Source organism: Chiloscyllium plagiosum, unplaced genomic scaffold, assembly GCF_037043375.1.
Source record: "Chiloscyllium plagiosum isolate Xiang-an unplaced genomic scaffold, Cpla_swu_hap1 HiC_scaffold_14, whole genome shotgun sequence".
Taxonomy (NCBI): domain Eukaryota; kingdom Metazoa; phylum Chordata; class Chondrichthyes; order Orectolobiformes; family Hemiscylliidae; genus Chiloscyllium; species Chiloscyllium plagiosum.
This window is the reverse complement of record NW_028270152.1, coordinates 5,372,352-5,391,859: the sequence shown is the minus strand read 5'-3', so window position 1 is coordinate 5,391,859 and position 19,508 is coordinate 5,372,352. Positions and strand designations below refer to the sequence as shown.

The following is a 19,508-nucleotide window of genomic DNA, read 5'->3' as shown; positions in this document are numbered from 1 at the left end:
TCAAATTCCACCATCTGCCGTGGTGAGATTCAGTCCCAGGTCCCCAGGACATTACCTGGGTCTCTGGATTAACGGTCCAGTGATAATGCCACTGTGCCATTAAACCTTTGCTGATGATTGTAAACACCCATCTGGTTCACTACAGGGAAACAGAGAAGGAGTTTGCCGTTTAGCCCCTCATGACTGCTCTGCTGTTCAATATGATCATGGCTGATCAGTGAGCTCAATAATCTCATCGCTCCCCACCAATATCCCTTCATCCAAAAAGAACTATATCCAGCTCCTTCTAATGTCCGTTAGGGAAGGAAACTGCCGTCTCTAGCTGGTCTGGCCTACATGTGACTCCAGACCCACAGCGAGGTAGTTGACTCCTAACTGCCCTCTGGGCAATTAGGGATGGGGTAATAAATGCTGGGCCAGCCAGTGACACCCACATCCCGTGAATGAATGGAGGAAACTGTTATTCCTCTCTATCTTATCAACTTCTTGAATTACCTTAAAACATAACCTCCATCTTCCTTAATCTTTGACAGTACTCAATGGAATACAAACTGAGTCAATGCCATTGTCTTTAAACTTTGACCCTTCATCAGAGAATCTTACAGTATAGGAGGCCATTCGTGCCTTGTACTGACTCCTCGAAAGAGCTTTCCAATTAGTTCTGCTCCCCCCCTCAACCCCCCCCCCAATAGCCCTGGGTGTAAGTTCAGGTAGTGTGTCCCAGATCACAACAACTCGCTGCTGGGTGAGAGAAATAGAGCAGGTTAGGGGGAGATTAATTGGAGATACTTTCATACCAGCCTGTTCAGACAGATGTTAATAGGAAATTCACCATTCCATAAGGACCCTCACCAGCTTTTACAACTGCCCCATTGACAGCATACTGTCTGGGGGCATAACGGCCTGGTACAGTATCTGCTCTGCCCAGGACTGTAAGAAACTACAGAGGGTGGTGTGCACAGCTCAGCCCATCACAGAAACCACCCTCCCATCCACGGGCTCCATTTACACGGCTCACTGCCGCGGAAAGGCTGCCGATGTCATCAAAGACCCCTCCCCCCCCCGGGGAATGCTCTCCTACAACCTCCTCCGTCCGGCAGACGGTACAGAACCCGGAACACACGCACCAGCAGGTTCAGGAACAGCTTCTTCCCCCCTGTTATTAGACTGATGAACGGACCTCTCTAACTTCATGCTTTGTGCCCCTCGTGTACAGCTGTAACCCTGTACACCTCGCTCCGTCTCAGCACCCTAGGATCTGTATGTGCCTGTCTGCTGTGATCTGCCTGTACTGCTCACAAAACAAAGCTTTTCACTGTACTCAGGGACATGTGAGTACAGTAAATCCAATCATCACCTTTTATGCATCGCTGGGGATTGACCCCCACCCCAGCCTCCTCATCCAGAGATAGGGACACTACCACAGCACCACTGGAGCCCTGAGATTACCTGGAGAGCTGATTGAATGAGCCAGCAGACTGTGGGCTCAATGTCCATGCTGGACCTTACCGTGATTCTATCCTTTGGGAGGGTAGAGAAGCTGGGAGGGGACATCTGGAACTCTCCCATAGAGTACTGGGGGGGGGGGGAGGGAGCGACTGGAATCTTAAAATCTAGGATTGCTGTTGGTCAGGAATTATGGGACCTGGCACCATGGTGAAGCTACAGCATTGATCAGGAACAATCTGATTAAACTGTGGGTTAGGTTCAAGGGGGGGGGGGGGGCTGAATGGCCTCCTCTTGTTGCTATAAACAAGAAGCTGGATGCAGCTGGGCTGAGTCATGGGACTGCGAGTGACTCCCTGTTTGAATCCATCCCCTCAGGGAGTACAAGCAGCTGAGCAGTGGAAAACATTCCGGAAGATTCCGTGAGGTCATGGTGGAGGTTGCACCCTTACATAACATGGAGCTCCCCCCACCTCCCACCTCCGCCCCACTCCGGAGAAAACACAGGATAAACACCCGCAGCTGAAAGATGGAATCAACAATCTAACTAAACATGAACTCTGTCTTCGCTGAAAGCGTTGAGTTTAAACCCTCTCCGAGTTTCAGACTTGGCATTCCAGACCGTAACAACTCAGCATACAAAATATATCTTCCTGTCTGGGTCTCTGTTTCTTTAGCCATTAGCTTCCCCTGGTCATTGGTATTTGTGTATAATCTTGCCAGAACGAGAGAGAGAGAGAGAGAGAGGGGGGGGTTACTTTAACTTTAGGGTCACCACACCTCAGGCCAGAGCATGGGTTAACGATGGAGAGTCCCTTGTAGGAATTGAACCCAGACCGTTAGCACCAATCTACTCTGCAAACCAGCCATCCAAGCTAATTCACCAGGCCCCAGCATTGTTCTGGCAAATCTGTGCCCTTCCTAGATCCATTGACTATGCTTGAGAAATTTTCATTGGCTGTTAGGCACTTTGTAAGGTGCCCTGATGGGGAAAGGTTGCTATACAAATGCATTTAGCTCCTTTACAGAAGGAAGGTTCCTGAAGGAATTGCATGATGGAGGAGAGGCAGAGTTCCGGAGTTCGGGCCCACTGGAAGTTGGGAAGTAGCATCCGGAAATGATTAGCTGTGACCTTGGTTGTTGCCTGTCCCCACCTTCACACGGCAGGGGAACCTAGCCATAGGTGAGCTTCCTCCAGGAGGAGGCGCTCTCTTGTGTAGAGCGTTAGTGAGCCACCCCACGGTGAGGGTGAAATCGGCCAAGGTGGGATCATCGTGCCTCATTGACATAGGAGTGGCAATCATTACTCACCAGCTTTTCTGTGGGATCTTGCTGAGCAGTCAATGTCTCTTCCCTCCTCGGGGTCTCTGCTGCCCAGTGATTGGCCATCCTCTATCACAGCTACAGCGAGCTCTCGCTGTCTCCCCTCAGTCCGGCTGCTCGTGCCCATTTGTAATTCGGTCTACTACCCACTGGGAGGAAAGCAGTTGAGACTCTGCGTGGTGCTGGGGGTTAAACGTGTTAAGAGTTCTCCAGGTATCCTTGGTAACCGTGTCTGGTGACTGCGATAAGCAGCACATGATGAGCTCGGGAGATGGGACACAGGGCTCTCTGACCTTGCTCCATGCTCTCAGGGTGTCTCAGACTGTGGGGGACACTGAAACCGCTGGGGTAGCAGGGAATCATGGTGTTCTTTCACCTGCCCACACCATCACTGTTCCTGAAGGCTCATGCCAACCATCGCCAAGTGGGTGACATTAGGCCTTGGGACAGTATGACCGTGTCAGATGGAGCAGAGCACCCAGTTGGAGTCACTCTGGGACCCACCCTCCATCCCTGGGGGACGGTCCCCCTGCAGATTGTCAATTTCAGTGACAGCGACATTGACCTCAGACCAAGGGCATCTGGAGAAGTCCTTAAACCTGCCACCATCACGGTGAGCGCCCTGAGTGGAGGAGACATCTCCGAGCTCCTTTCCAAATCAGACATTGGTGAGTGGGAGCAGATCCACAGGAGGCCATTCGTTACTGCTATCACCAATTACAGGGCAACCTTCAGGAAATGGGACGATGGTGTTGGGTATTGGAGCAAACTGAACCTCGGGATTGTCACTAAAGAGGAGCATCCAGTAAAGATTCCTTCTCACAGGATCTCACTCCATCACCAGGAAGGAAGCCTGGGCTACCTGCTGATACCTTTGGTGTGAGATGCCGTTGGAGAGTTGGGACGTCCGTACACCTCCCTCCCTGATCACCATGAGGAGGGAAGACAGAACACTGAGGGTCTGTTGTTTACTGGGGACTCAGTGCAAAGACCCTCTTCCCAGAACTGAGGAAGCATTGTAGGTTCTCAAGGGGATCCTATATCTCTACCGTGTCAGTTTGACCCACATCGCTGAACGCGTCATTCTGAAAAGGAACCAAGAGACTTTACAAACAATATTGGAAAAGAATGAAACTAAAACAGGAATTGCTGGAGAACCCCACCTCTGTGAGGAGACCATAGGGTTTCGGGATACAATCAGGTAAGACTTGTTGCTGTCTCACCCTAGAGACTAATCAGACAAGAACCATCTTTTCTGAACAGATCTAACACTAGTCAGTTCATCATCATCATTGGTCCCTCGCAGACAAAGCTGAGTCTCTCCCACTCTCAGGGTGAATCTGTAGGTGTCTGTATGGGGCTACCATCGGCTGTCTGGGGCGGGTGATACCCAGGTGTCACTGGGAACGCCCTCACAAGTCAGGTAAAGGTAGGGCAAATGCCAATGCCCCTCATTGGAAGACTGACCACGGGGAGAGAAGCCCGCTCTCCCCAGCTAGAGGGGTCTGTGCCTGACACCATACCCATGACCCCCCAAGACAGAGGTAGTATTTCGACCACAATTCCCAATGACAGTGACTCCTGTTAACACAAAGCACAGAGCAACACACAAGATGAAAGTTACTGAAATCATGGGCTCACATAAATGAAGGCCATTCAGCCCATGGTGTCTGTGCTGATGTACCATAAGACTTCAAAGCAGAAGTATGGATTGTGCGACATTAAGGAGCCCTGGCAAACCTGGAATTTTTGTTTGAGGGATCCTGAGGCAGAAGATGAGGCGTTCTTCCTCCAGTGGTCGGGTGGTAAAGGGGTGGCGCTGGAGGAGGCCCAGGACTTGTATGTCCTGCAGAGTTGGAGGGGGATTAGATTACTTACAGTGTGGAAACAGGCCCTTCGGCCCAACAAGTCCACACCGACCCGCTGAAGCGCAACCCACCCAGACCCATTCCCTTACATTTCACCCCTTCACCTAATACTAGGGGCAATTTAGCACGACCAATTCACCTAACCTGCATATTTTTGGACTATGGGAGGAAACTGGAGCACCCGGAGGAAACCCACGCAGACACGGGGAGAATGTGCAAACTTCACACAGACAGTCGCCTGAGGAGGGAGTTGAACCCGGGTCTCTAGCGCTGTGAGGCAGCAGTGCTAACCACTGTGCCACCGTGCCGCCCATATGTTCAGCTACGGGGCTGGTGGGGTTGATCGATGATCTAAATGGACTTCAGTAAGGCGTTCGACATGGGAGACTGATTGGCAAGGTTAGATCTCATGGAATACAGGGAGAACTAGCCATTTAGATACAGAACTGGCTCAAAGGTAGAAGACAGAGGGTGGTGGTGGAGCGTTGTTTTTCAGACTGGAGGCCTGTGACCAGTGGAGTGACACAAGGATCGGTGCTGGGTCCACTACTTTTTGTCATTTATATAAATAATTTGGATGCGAGCATAAGAGGTACAGTTAGTAAGTTTGCAGATGACACCAAAATTGGAGGTGTAGTGGACAGCGAAGAGGGTTACCTCAGATTACAACAGGATCTGGACCAGGTGAGCCAATGGGCTGAGAAGTGACAGATGGAGTTTAATTCAGATAAATGCGAGGTGCTGCATTTTGGGAAAGCAAATCTTAGCAGGACTTATACACTTAATGGTAAGGTCCTAGGGAGTGTTGCTGAACAAAGAGACCTTGGAGTGCAGGTTCATAGCTCCTTGAAAGTGGAGTCGCAGGTAGATAGGATAGTGAAGGCGGTGTTTGGTAGGCTTTCCTTTATTGGTCAGAGTATTGAGTACATGAGTTGGGAGATCGTGTTGCGGCTGTACAGGACATTGGTTAGGCCACTGTTGGAATATTATGTGGAATTTTGGTCTCCTTCTTATCGGAAAGATGTTGTGAAACTTGAAAGGGTTCAGAAAAGATTTACAAGGATGTTGCCAGGGTTAGAGGATCTGAGCTACAGGGAGAGGCTGAACAGGCTGGGGCTGTTTTCCCTGGAGCGTCGGAGGCTGAGGGGTGACCTTATAGAGGTTTATTAAATCATGGGGGGCATGGATAGGATAAATAGGCAAAGTCTTTTCCCTGGGGTCGGGGAGTCCAGAACTAGAGAGCATAGGTTTAGGGTGAGCGGGGAAAGATATAAAAGAGACCTAAGGGGCAACTTTTTCACACAGAGGGTGGTACGTGTATGGAATGAGCTGCCAGAGGATGTGGTGGAGGCAGGTACAATTGCAACATTTAAGAGGCATTTGGATGGGTATATGAATAGGAAGGATTTGGAGGGATATGGGCCGGGTGCTGGTATGTGGGACTAGATTGGGTTGGGATATCTGGTCGGCATGGACGGGTTGGACTGAAGGGTCTGTTTCCATGCTGTACATCTCTATGGCTCTGTGACCTCCATTCACTTTGCTACCTTCTCCCCCTCCCATTTATTTCTCCACTATGGAGTCTCCCAGCCTCATTCCTGATGGAGGGCTCTGGCCTGCTCCTTGGATGCTGCCTGACCGGCTGTGTTTTTCCAGCACCACATTAATCTTGACTCCATGACTATGGCACACTGGCTCAGAGTCAGTGGAGTGTGAACCAAGCACCGACATGAGCCAGGTCCAGACAGAGGTAGAGGAATGAAGGAGCATAGAGATCTCGGAGGGTTGTAGGGCAGGAAGATGGGATGAGGAAATTAGGGAGGGACTGAGTGGGAAGATAGATTAGATTCCCTACAGTGTAGAAACAGGCCCTTCAGCCCAACAAGTCCACACCGACCCTCCGAAGAGTAACCCACCCAGACCCATTTCCGTCAAGGAAAGTTCACCTGACCTGCTCGTCTTTGGACTGTGGGAGGAAACCCACGCAGACACGGGGAGAATGTGCAAACTCCACACACACAGTCGCCTGAGGCGGGAATTGAACCCCGGTCCCTGGTGCTGTGAGGCAGCAGTGCTAACCACTGAGCCACCGTGCCGCCCTAGAATTTGAGCTTCAGTGAGCCTGATGTAATTTGAACACACTTCCTTCTGATCCGGTGTCAGAAGCAGTACTGTTGTGCCACAAGTTCACACCTAAAGGTGGGGTCTGGGGGCTTGTGAGGAGGTGGGTTTAAAAATAAGGATGATGATGTGAGGTTTGAGCCGGGGAGCTGAACAGGATGCAGTGTGAGCTCAGACACAGGACAGCGATGGGTACGCTTTCAGAGTTTACGGAGAGTCAGCAGAAGATGCTGAAGAGATGTTGGGGAGCCCGAAGCTGAGGTGAAGGTCAAGCCTGACCGAGACTATTGCAGCATTGTGTTTCCTGAAGGCAGGCTCTCAGAGGAAGTGTGGAGCCCAGCGTCAGTGCAGGCATTTATCTGGATGCTGCACCATCAGGGGGAGCTCAAGAATTACAAATAACACCAGGAAATCAGAACACCAGAACCTTTCATTTTGCCATCACTAATGCTCCTCACCACCAGCTTATCTCTATTTTTATCAAGAGCTCAGCATTCTAGTGAAACAGTGAGGTTGTGAGACTGGCTCATGACCTGGTGGCCAGGGATCACAGGTTTGTTTGGGAGCAGCATCTTGTGATCTCTCTGTTGTAGTCCAGGAGCTAATTAAACGTCAGCGGCGATGGTTAATTCAAACATTAGTGAAAACAGCTCATCTTCCCTAAAAGGTAGATCTGCCAGCTACCAACTAAGTACAATTTACAAAGTGACAAAATCGAGACAGGACCTTCTGCCCATCTCATCCATGTTGGCATTTACCCTCCTCACAAACAGTGGTGGTTATACTTACCCAGCCTTCCCTCATAACAAGCAGGACATGAGGACCGCAGATGCTGGAGACCAGAGTCGAGAGTGTGGTACTGGAAAAGCACAGCAGGTCAGGCAGCATCCGATTCTCCTGCTCCTCGGATGCCGCCTGACAGGCTGTGTTTTTCCAGCACAGCACTCCCCCCCTTCCTCCATAACAACCCCAAGATAGCTTTTCAGCCTCAGCTCAATCATGGACAAAAGGATCACAGAGGGGAGGGGACAGGGACAGCCCTTGACATCAAGGCTGCACTTGACCAAGTGTGGCATCAAGGAGCCCTGGCTAAACTGGGATCAATGGGTGTCGGGGACAAACTCTCCTCTGGTTGGAGTCATACCTGGCACGCAGGAAGATGGTTGTGGTTGTTGGACATCAGCCATCTCAGCTCCAGGACATCTCTGCAGGAGTTCCTCAGGGTAGTGTCCTAGGCCCAACCATCTTCAGCTGCTTCATCAATGACCTTCCCTCCACCATAAGGTCAGAAGTGGGGATGGTCACCAACGATTGCACAACATTCAGCACCATTCGCATCTTCTCAGATACTGAAGCAGTCTGTGTCCAAATACAGCAAGATCTGGACAATACTCAAGCTTGCGCTGACAAGTGGCAAGTAACATTCACGCCACACAAATGCCAGGCTATGGCCATCACCAATAAGAGACAATCTAACCCTCGCCCCTTGACATTCAATGGTGTTACTATCACTGTATCCCCACTATCATTATCTTGGGAATTAACAGAAACTGAACTGGAGTAGCCATATATGTATGTCAGAGGCTGGGAATACTGCAATGAGTAACTCCCCTCCTGACTCCCCAAAGCCTGTCCACCATTTATAAGGTACAAGTCAGGAGTGTGATGGAATCCTCCCCACTTGCCTGGATGGGGGCAGCTCCAACAACACTCAAGAAACTCAACACCATCCAGGGACAAAGCAGCCGCTTGATTGGTCCCACATCCACAAACACCCACTCCCTCCCCCACCCACACTCAGTAACAGCAGTGTGTACTATCTACAAGATGCACTGCAGAAACTCACCAAAGATCCTCGAGCAGCACCTTCCAAACCCACAGCCACTTCCATCTGGAAGGACAAGGGCAGCAGGTACATGGGAACCCCACCCCCTGCAAGTTCCCCCCCACTCCTGACTTGGAAATATATCGCCGTTCCTTCAGTGTCCCTGGGTCAGAATCCTGGAATTCCCTCCCTCAGGGCATCGTGGGTCTACCTACAGCACATGGACTGCAGCGGGTCAGGAAGGCAGCTCACCCCCACCTTCTCAAGGTCCAACAGGGACTGGTGATAAACTCTGACCCAGCCAGAAATGGCACATCTGGTGAATGCATTTTTAGAAAAGAATTATGAATGAAAAGGTTGTGGACAAATTGTACGTAGGAATTGGGCAGACATTTCACCAAAGCACTATATACGTGCTCCTGGTAACGGATTATACAAACCCTACAATGTGGAAGCAGGTCATTTGGCCCATCAAGTACACACTGACCCTCTGAAGAACATCCCACACTCTGCTGCTGCATTTCCCATGGCTAACCCTAGTTACTTGCACACCCCTGGACACTACGGGCAACTTCCCACGGCTAATCCACCTGACCTGCACATCTTTGGACTGTGGGAGGAAACTGGAGCCACGCAGAAGATACCCACGCAGACTCAGGGAGGATGTGCAAACTCCACACAGACAGTCACCAGGTCTCTGGTGCTGTGCTAACCATTATGGGGCAGCTGTGCTAACCACTGAGCCACCATGCTGCCCAATACAGAGGGTAAAATTAGCATGGAAAAGGAATTGGTCAGCTAACAGGAATCAAACAATTTAGGTCGGCACGGTGGCTCAGTGGTTAGCACTGCTACCTCACAGCGCCAGAGACCTGGGTTCAATTCCCGCCTCGGGCAACTGTTTGCACTTTCTCCCCGTGTCTGCGTGGGTTTCCTACGTGTGCTCCAGTTTCCTCCCACAGTCCAAAGATGTGCAGGTCAGGTGAATTGGTCATGCTAAATTGCCCGTAGTGTTAGGTGCATCAGTCAGGGGGAATGAGTCTGGGTGGATTGCTCTTCGGAGGGTCGGTGTGGACTTGTTGGGCCGAAGGGCCTGTTTCCACACTGTAAGGAATCTAATCTACAAAACAAAATTGATATATACACGCCTTCTCTTGGTTAGCAAGATGTAATGGATGGTTTGCTACAGGGATTAGTGACACAACCTCAACAATTTACAATCGATATCCATGTTAGGTCAGGAGAATGGAAAAGCAGAGTATTGCTGAGATGGAGAGGGATTGTAAAACTGTGGGGTACAGGGGATCTGGGTGTCCTGATCAAACCTGAACGTGCAGGTGCAGCAAGAGAATGAGAACAGGAAAGGAATATAAAAGTGGGAATCGCTTGCTACAGTTGTACACCGCATCAATGAGACCACATCGAGAGTAGATTCACCTCCTGATTTAAGGAAGAACATTACTGCATTAGAAACAGTTCAGACAAGGCTTATTTGACTGATTCCTGGGATGGGAGGAAAGATTGAGTTGGTATCTGTTGGGGTTTAGTAGAATGTTTGGTGATCTTATTGATACAGAGAAAATGCTGAGGGCTTTCGACAGATGGTAAAGGATGTTTTCCCCAGTGGGAGAGAATAGAACCCGGGAACACAGTTTTACAAATAAGAGGTACCCTTCCTCAATCAGAAATGAGAATTCTTTTGGAGTCTTTGAAACTCCCTTCTGCAGAGGGGATGGGGGTCATTGTACATTTTAAGCAGAGGTCGATAGATTCTTGACAGATAAGAGAGTTGAAGGTGACTGGGATAAACAGGGAAGTGAAGGAACCACCATCAGACCAGCCATGATCTTACTGAATGGTGGAACGGGCTCAAAGGGCTGAATGGCCTACTCCTGCTCCTAGTTCATATTTTCATAAATTCTCCCTCTTCCCCTTTATCCTCGTATTCAGTTTAATCCTCAGTGTTGACATAGTTTAGGTCTCAGTCATGACTTTTACAATGAGTGTTGTTTATGCATTACCTTCGACATCAGAATCTTCTGGAGTGTGACAAGACGAGACATCTAAGGGCTTACAGAGAATAGACTGCCACCCACTTGCTTTTAAACCCAACCAAAATCCCACCGATGCTGGAGATCTGAAACAAGAACAGAAAGTGCTGGAGAAACTCAGCAGGTCTGGCAGCATCTGCAGAGAGAGAAAACAGAATTAATGTTTTGAGTCCAACATGACTAATCTTTGGCACTGAAGAGAAACAAGTGGGAAGGTGATGCGTTTCTGTCGAGGAAAGGTCAGGAGGAGCAAGTGGAATAGACACAAGAACATCAGAACCAGGACCAGCTGGAGGCCATTCAGTCCCTCGGGTCTGTGCCGCTGTTTAATTCCACCGTGGGCTGAGCTCATCTCAGCATTCCTCCTTAATTTACTCAGTGTCCCAGCATCCACCGCACTCTGCGACAGTGAATTCCACAGATCCATGTCCCTCTGAGAGAAGGAATTCCCCATTGTCTCTGGTTTAAACCTGCTGCCCTTTATCCTAAAACCATCACCTCTCATTCCGGATTGTCCCACATGAGGATCCATCCTCTCTACGTCTACTGTGTCAATCCCCTTTAGCATCTTATAGACCTCAATTAGATCTCCCCTCATTCTTCTAAGCTCCAGGGAGTATCAGCCTAAACTGCTCAATGTCTCTTCATCAGACAAACCCCTCATCGCTGGGATCAATCTGGTCACCCTCCTCTGAACTGCCTCCAATACACCCCTCCCCAGGTAAAGGGGATAGCCACATAATAAAAAGCAAAGGGGGAGGCAATGGTTTAAAGAAGTCCTCCGGCCCAGCAAAGATGTTTAACTGGAGGTCAACTAGTGAATAAAGGAGCATGAAAATGTTACCACAAGGCACAATCTCCCCGTGTCTGCCTGGGTTCGGCCCCAGCCTCGGGCGACTGTCTGTCTGTGTGGAGTTTGCACAATCTCCCCGTGTCTGCCTGGGTTCGGTCCCAGCCTCGGGTGAGATTAGAGTCAAGATCAGAGTGGTGCTGGAAAAACACCGCAGGTCAGGCAACATCTGAGGAGCAGGAAAATCAACATTTCGGGCAAAAGTCCTTCATCAGGAAAGGTTATCACATGGTCTGCTATTACACCCCACCCATTGTTCGTCACTAACACTCCCCATTCACAGCTATTGAGCCTCCCAGTCAGATCATTATCAATTCCTTTGTCTCTCCAACTGTCTGTGTGGAGTTTGCACATTCTCCCTGTGTCTGTGTGCTTCGGTTTCCTCCCACAGTCCAAAGATGTGCAGGTCAGGTGGATTGGCCATGCTAAATTGCCCACAGTGTTCAGGGATGTGTAGGTTAGGTGCATTAGTCAGGGGTAAATATAGGGTCGGGGAATGGGTCTGGGTGGCTTTCTCTTCGGAGGGTCAGTGTGGAATTGTTGGGCCGAAGGACCTGTTCCCACACTGTAGGGATTCTAGGATTCTACAACGGTGGACCAGGTTCCTGATCTAAAGCTCGAAGTTGTGTCCTGAATGCTGGAGAGTGTCTCAGTGCAAAAATAAGGCATTGTCCCTCCCACTGGCACTGGGCAGACCCAGGGCAGGAATGTGAGTGCGAGGTGAAAGCTTTAAAATGACAAGTGACCAGGAGGTTAGAGGTCATGCTTGCTGAGTGAGACCCAAATCCTGGTTTTAAGGAGCATTTTGGCAGAGGTCAGTGAGGTGGGAGGCAAGGCAAGGTTTCAGGAGGGAATTCCAGAGCCTGAGACAAAAGTGACAGTGCTACCAGCAGACTGAGAACCAGACTCAGGATAGTGATCAGAGAATTGTAAGGTTGGAGGGTGGTCAGTGTAAGGAGAGCTCAAACAACAGTTAGCATTTTACAATTGAAGATTTCTTGGTCACAGAGACATGGCAAGTGTGATGGACCTGCTAGGGTGGTCAGAACAAGGGGAACCAGGATGCTTTTCTGCTTGGGAAGTCTACAGCTTTCTCGACATAGTATCAAGGTCAATTAATTTAGGGGTTGAGGCACCTTCTCCCACATCCTTCCCCCCTCCCAACTACCCCCACCCACCCAACCAGGCCTTGTGATCACATGGTCTGCTATTACAGCTCGGAAAATGTGAGGACAGCAGATGCTGGAAATCAGAGTTTAGATCAGAGTGGTGCTGGAAAGGCACAGCAGGTCAGGCAGCATCCGAGGAGCAGGAAAATCTATTCCTGAAGAAGGGCCTTTGCCCGAAACGTCAATTCTCCTGCTCCTCAGATGCTGCCTGACCTGCTGTGCTTTTCCAGCACCACTCTGATCTAAAAACTGCTATTACAGCTCAACCGTTGTCAGTCACTAACAGTCCCCATTAACAGCTATTCACCCGCCCGGACAGTGTTTTAGATTAGATTAGCTTCCCTACAGTGTGGAAACAGGCCCTTCGGCCCAACAAGTCCGCACCGACCCTCTGAAGAGTAACCCACCCATATCCATTTCCCTCTGAACGATCCATCTAACACTACAGGAAATTTAGTATGGCCAATCCACCTGACCTGCACATCTTTGGACTGTGGGAGGAAACCGGAGCACCCGGAGGAAACCCACACAGACACGGGGAGAACGTGTAAACTCCACACAGAGAGTCGCCTGAGATAGGAATTGAACCCTGGTCCCTAGTGCTGTGAGGCAGCAGTCCTAACCACTGTGCCGCCCCCCAAAAGAGTTATTGTCTCCTTTGTCTCTCCAACTGTCAAGTTTTGAGGAAGAGTCACTGGACCCGAAATATTATCTCTGATTTCCCTCCACTAATGCTGCCTGACCTGCTGAGCTTTTCCAGCAACTTCTGTTTTCATTTCTGATTCCCAGCATCTGCAATTCTTTGGGTTTTTATTGAGTTAGGATAAGACAGGAGGCAGAGTCGAGTGAGGGGCCTGGTGAGGGCGACCTCAATGTCAGCAGCAATTCCTGTCTTTGTTTACAGTTTCACAAGCATCAAGGGGAGGGTTTCTCCCTCAGCGAGACGTCAACTAAGGGGCATTATTACTCATTAAACAGCAGTTCACCTCTTTCACTTCCAGCTCCCTATTTTGCCATATTTACTGAAACAAACCAAATGGCAGTACAATCAGGATGAAACCAGGGCAGGTACCTGGTGATTATACTCGCTGCTTATCTAAAGGAGCTTGATGGTTACCAGTCACACACAGCAATCCACCCACATTGGTATCGAACATGGGCTAGCCTCTGAGAACCCTGACTGTACACCTCCTATCCACTTACAGGATCCTCCGACCCTTCAGTGCTGACCCTTAGTGTGGGAACAGGCCCTTCGGCCCAACAAGTCCACACCGACCCTCCAAAGAGTAACCCACCAAGACCCCATTTCCCCATACCCTATTACTCTACATTTATCCCTGACTAAGGCACATCCCTGAACACTATGGGCAATTTAGTATGGCCAATTCACCTGACCTGCACATAGAGTCACAGAGTCATAGAGATGTACAGCATGGATACAGACCCTTTGGTCCAACTCGTCGACACGGTGGCACAGTGGTTAGCACTGCTGCCTCACAGCGCCAGAGACCCGGGTTCAATTCCCGCCTCAGGCGACTGACTGTGTGGAGTTTGCACGTTCTCCCCGTGTCTGTGTGGGTTTCCTCCGGGTGCTCCGGTTTCCTCCCACAGTCCAAAGATGTGCAGGTCAGGTGAATTGGCCATGCTAAATTGCCCGTAGTGTTAGGTAAGGGGTAAATGTAGGGGAATGGGTCTGGGTGGGTTGCGGTTCGGCGGGTCGGTGTGGACTTGTTGGGCTGAAGGGCCTGTCCCCACACTGTAGGGATTCTAGGATTCTCAACAATGTCTAATTTGTGCCGACCAGATATCCCAACCCAATCTAGTCCCACCTGCCAGCACTTGGCCCATATCCCTCCAAACCTTTCCTATTCATATACCCATCCAGATGGCTTTTAAATGCTGTAATTGTACCAGCCTCCACCACTTCCTCTGGCAGCTCATTCCATACACGTACCACCCTCTGTGTGAAAAAGTTGCCCCTTAGGTCTCTTTTATATCTTTCCCTACTCACTCCAAACCTATGCCCTCAAGTACTGGACCCCCCCACCCCAGGGAAAAGACTTTGTTTATTTATCCTCTCCATGTCTTTGGGAGGAAACCGGAGCACCTACAGGAAACCCACATAGACACGGGGAGAACAGACAAACTCTACACGACAGTCACCTGAGGCTGGAATTGAACCTGGGTCTCTGGTGCTATGAGGCAGCGGTGCTAACCACTGAGCCACGCCAGCAGCCTGTGTTCAGGGACACACACCCCAGATGAGGGACTGCCCCAGGCTGTATCCCTGTGATCTTCAGTCACTCTGAGCTCAGAGCATCCCTGCTCTGCCCTATCTTACCTTCCTGTGCCCCCTCCCTCTGAGATACCAGATTCATGTCACTTTTGTCTCACGGAGAGTTTTTTAAGACCTGACACCAAGGCCGGAAACGAGTCATTGGTGCCAGCGATGCCTCAGTCATGTCTGGGGGGAGAGGGAAGCCTTGGCTCCTCACACGGTGAGTCAAGGGCAGCCTCTGATCCTAGTCCAGGGGCTTGGACACAGTCAGTTAGTCATTCCGGGCAGGAAGAGTCAGGATCGTCTCCACCTCCGAGGTGAGGAGCTGAATGACAAATAACCCTTCACCCAGCTTGACTCTTTATTCCTGAAGGAAGGGGTGCTGTTTTCCTCCTGGAATGAGAGACAGGCGGGTATTGAGGGAGATGGAAGTGGGTGGCACAGCTGTCTCTGTTGGTATGGGGGTATGGTCTCTGAGTGGGCAGCACAGAGGGCACACGGGGTCAGTGGTGCTGGGGCTTGGGGTGGGTGTGAGTGAGTGGGGGGTGGATGTACCAGGTAATGAGTGTGGTAGAGCAGGAGCCTGGTGGGTACAGGAACAGAGATAGATGGAGGGTGAGATTTTTCTCATTCAATGTATTAAATTGTATTTCAGATACTGTTTAATGAAATAGCAAGACTATAAATACACAGTGGAATTAGCAACTCTCAAGTCTTGACATGACGTGTCAATGGACTGTGTACACAAGACCAGATTATGACACAATTTCCTGATTATAATGAGTTCTCTGCCAGATTTTGGAGACAAGGTGTTTGTCAGAGTGAAGAAGATCACTGACCTTCTCCCCGTAGCAGAGGGTATTTCTCCAGATGCTGAGACTGCTCTGACCCAGGAGGGCATCCTCGGACCAGGCTGGGCAGGGTCTGGTGCCATGGACACAAGGAGGACTTTCCACATCTGCACCATCCCAACCAGCAGCAGCTCAAAGACCCTGCCCACAAAGCGGGCTGCCCACTGCCCCCTTTCTGCCAAACTCGGGGCAAAAGTCAGACATGGCAGCTCTGCACGCACAGTGCTTGTCTGGGTGCCTACCAAGATCTCGAGAGGGCATGGGCACACGCGGTGTTGGTGAATTTGGGAATATGTGCAGAGTGAGTGAGGTGTAACAGGAATGATGCCTGGGGTACATCGGGTGTGAGAGATGCCCTGGGGGTGGGATAGTTAGTTAATGAGGCCAGTGGTAATTTGTGATGGGAGAGTGCGCACACACACACACACACAGTCACATACACATAAACACAGACACATACACACACACAGACACATAAACACAGACACATACACACACACAGACACACACAAACACACACACAGACACATAGACACACACGGTCACGCACAGACACAAGACATACAAACACACATGTACACACACACAGACACCACACACAGACAGACACATGGACAGACACACTCCAGAAAACCCGACTCAACTCAGACTGAGCAAAGATAACGTACGATTCTGTCCTTGGTGTGAGTTCGGATACAGGTGTCAGATTTTTGACCCCAGGGTGTTTGGGAATTGGAAGGTTGACAGTGGGCTGTGAGACCATTGGAATTGTTGGGTTTATGGATAGCATCACAACTGGGGCTGAGAACCACACCCTCACAACTCTGTCTGTGTGGAGATGTTTCTCAGGAGAATTCTAAACTGTCTCCAATATTCTCCATGACTCCTCAGGAAGCAGGCTGCTTTGGCCTGAAGAAGGGCTCATGCCCGAAACATCGATTCTCCTGCTCCTTGGATGCTGCCTGACCTGCTGTGCTTTTCTCGCACTACACTCTCGACTCTGATCTCCAACATCTGTAGTCCTCACTCTCTCCTGGTTTGACCAGTACCTAGTCCTGCCTTTTCATCATCTTAAGATCGTCCGTTGCATAATCCTGTAATTCAAAATAAAAACAGAAGTTGCTGGGAACATTCATCCGGTGAGTGGTGCGTGTGAAACAAACGTTTCAGATCTGTGACCTCTTGTGAAAGCTAGGAATGGGGCAAACTGTCACAGAATCCTTACAGTGTGGAACAAGCCATTCAACCCACACTCACCCTCCAAAGAGCATCCCAGTCAGACCCAGCCCTGTATCCCCCTTGGCCAATCCACCCAAATCTGCACATCTCTGGATTGTGAAGGAAACCGGAGCACCTGGAGGGAACCCACCTGAGGCTGGATTGGAACCTGGGTCCCTGGTGCTGTGAGGCAGCAGCGCTAACCACTGAGCCACCCCAGAAAGGCGAGACAGCAAATGTGACATCATGTAAGCTAGAACTACCTGCCAGCGCAAGGTTCGGGAACACTGGAACTGGAGTAGGCCATTCAGCCCCTCAGGCCTGTTCCACCATTCAATGAGATCATGGCTGTTTCCTAACTCCACACACCTGCCTTTGGCCCATATCCCTTTGCTTAACAAAAATGTATCTCTCTCAGATTTAAAATGACCAGCTGATTCAGCATCCTCTGCAGTTTGTGGAAGAGAATTCCAAACCTCTGCCATCCTTAGTGTGTGGAAGTGTTTCCTAACATCTCGAGTGGTAATGGAACAAGTTCTGCTTTTTTCCTGCAAATTATCATTATTGAATCAAAAAAATGTCTCACCTTTTTATTTGTGTTTTGTTGCTGTCGTCACCAGCCTGTTAGTTTCCTCAGTCCTCTCTGTGCATTCTCTCTCTCCTTCCTATTGCAAAGAAAACTGATGTTGCACATGGGTCTCCAATAGAAACCTTAGAAATGCAAAATTACAGAGTCACAGAGTAATACAGCATGGAAACAGGCCCTTCAGCCCAAACTGATCCGTACTGACCATGGTGCCCACTCAGCTAGTTCCAATTTCCCACATTTAGCCTATATCCCTCTAAATCCTTCCCATCCATGCATCTATCCAAATGTTTTTTAAATATTACTGTTGTACCTGCCCCAACTACATTCTCTTTCAGCCCATTCCACATACACACCACTCTCTGGGTGAAGGAGTTGCCCCTCAGGTCCTTCCTAAGTCTTTCCCCTCTCACCTGAAAATCACACCTTGGTTTTTGTATTCAGCGCTTCCTGAAAGCACACCAAGGGATGCCCAGATTTTGTCCAACCGGAGACATTGACCTTATCCCGAGATCGCTGTGTTCAGTCACACTGCTCTTGTCTTCTTCCAGCACTAGTCCCTCTGTTACGTCTTGAACCGAAATGTGTCATCTCGCACTTCCTGACATTGAGCTCCATCTGCTGATTTCCTAACACATTTCCCCACTTGATCACACTTTCCACTGTGTCTCTTGAAGTGATGAAAAGTAGACAGGAAGGTGGTTTGTAAAAGCACTCAGAGACAGTCTGAAGTCATGGAAGGAATTATGGAAATGCTAATCTTCCTCTCTCCTTTGGTAATCTGATAGTCTCTCCATCAGAAGCAGGAACAGCAGGAGGCCATTCAGCCCCTCGAGCCTCCTGCCCTGATCAGTTAGGATCCTGGCTGATCTGAAATTCCTCATGTCCACTTTTCTGCCTTTCCCCTTGAATTCCCAGATTGATCAGGAATCTAACTAAAACCAAAGGAACTGCGGATGCTGGAAATCAGAAACAATGCAGAAATTGCTAGAAAAACTCAGCAGGTCTGGCAGCATCCGTGGAGAGGAATCAGAGTTAATGTTTCAGATCGGGTGGCCTTTCCTCAAAACTCAAGAATCTCTCTCTCTCTCAGCCTTAAATATCCACACGGACCCTGCCCCCACAGCTCTCTGTGGTAAGGAGTTCCAAAGACTCTCAATCCTCTGAGAGAAGACATTCCTCCCCATCTCAGTCTGAAACTGGTGCCCCTTTATTCTGAGACTGTACCCTCTGGTCCCTGACCCTCCCATGAGGGGAACCATTCTCTCAGCATTGACCCCGTCAAGCCCCTTAAGAATCCAACATGTTTCAATGTGATCACCTCGCATTCTGGTAAACTCCAGAGAGTAGAGCCCCAACCTGTTTAAACTTTGCTCATAAGACCTTTGTTTAACCTTTGCTCATCCCTCCATCCCAGGGACATCCCAGTGAACCTTCCCTGGACTGCCTCTTTAGTTCTTTAATTCACTTTGCTCCAATACCCAACGCCATCGTCCCTTTTCCCGAAGGTTGCCCTGTAATTGGTGATAGCAGTAACGAATTGCCTCCTGTGGATCTGCTCCCACTCACCAATGTCTGATTTGGAAAGGAGCTCGGAGATGTCTCCTCCACTCAGGGCGCTCACCGTGATGGTGGCAGGTTTAAGGACTTCTCCAGATGCCCTTGGTCTGAGGTCAATGTCGCTGTCACTGAAATTGACAATCTGCAGGGGGACCGTCCCCCAGGGATGGAGGGTGGGTCCCAGAGTGACTCCAACTGGGTGCTCTGCTCCATCTGACACGGTCATACTGTCCCAAGGCCTAATGTCACCCACTTGGCGATGGTTGGCATGAGCCTTCAGGAACAGTGATGGTGTGGGCAGGTGAAAGAACACCATGATTCCCTGCTACCCCAGCGGTTTCAGTGTCCCCCACAGTCTGAGA

At 49.9% G+C, this 19,508-nt stretch overlaps 1 long non-coding RNA gene across 1 annotated transcript; it reads right to left on the bottom strand.

Moving 5' to 3' along the window:
* Window positions 1-16,217: 16,217 nt before the first annotated feature.
* Window positions 16,218-18,062, bottom strand: LOC122559182 (uncharacterized). The gene is made up of 3 exons (XR_006314354.2): window positions 18,000-18,062; window positions 17,587-17,711; window positions 16,218-16,876 (listed from the first exon to the last, which is right to left on the bottom strand). It is a non-coding gene; the product is annotated as an uncharacterized LOC122559182 (long non-coding RNA).
* Window positions 18,063-19,508: the final 1,446 nt, after the last annotated feature.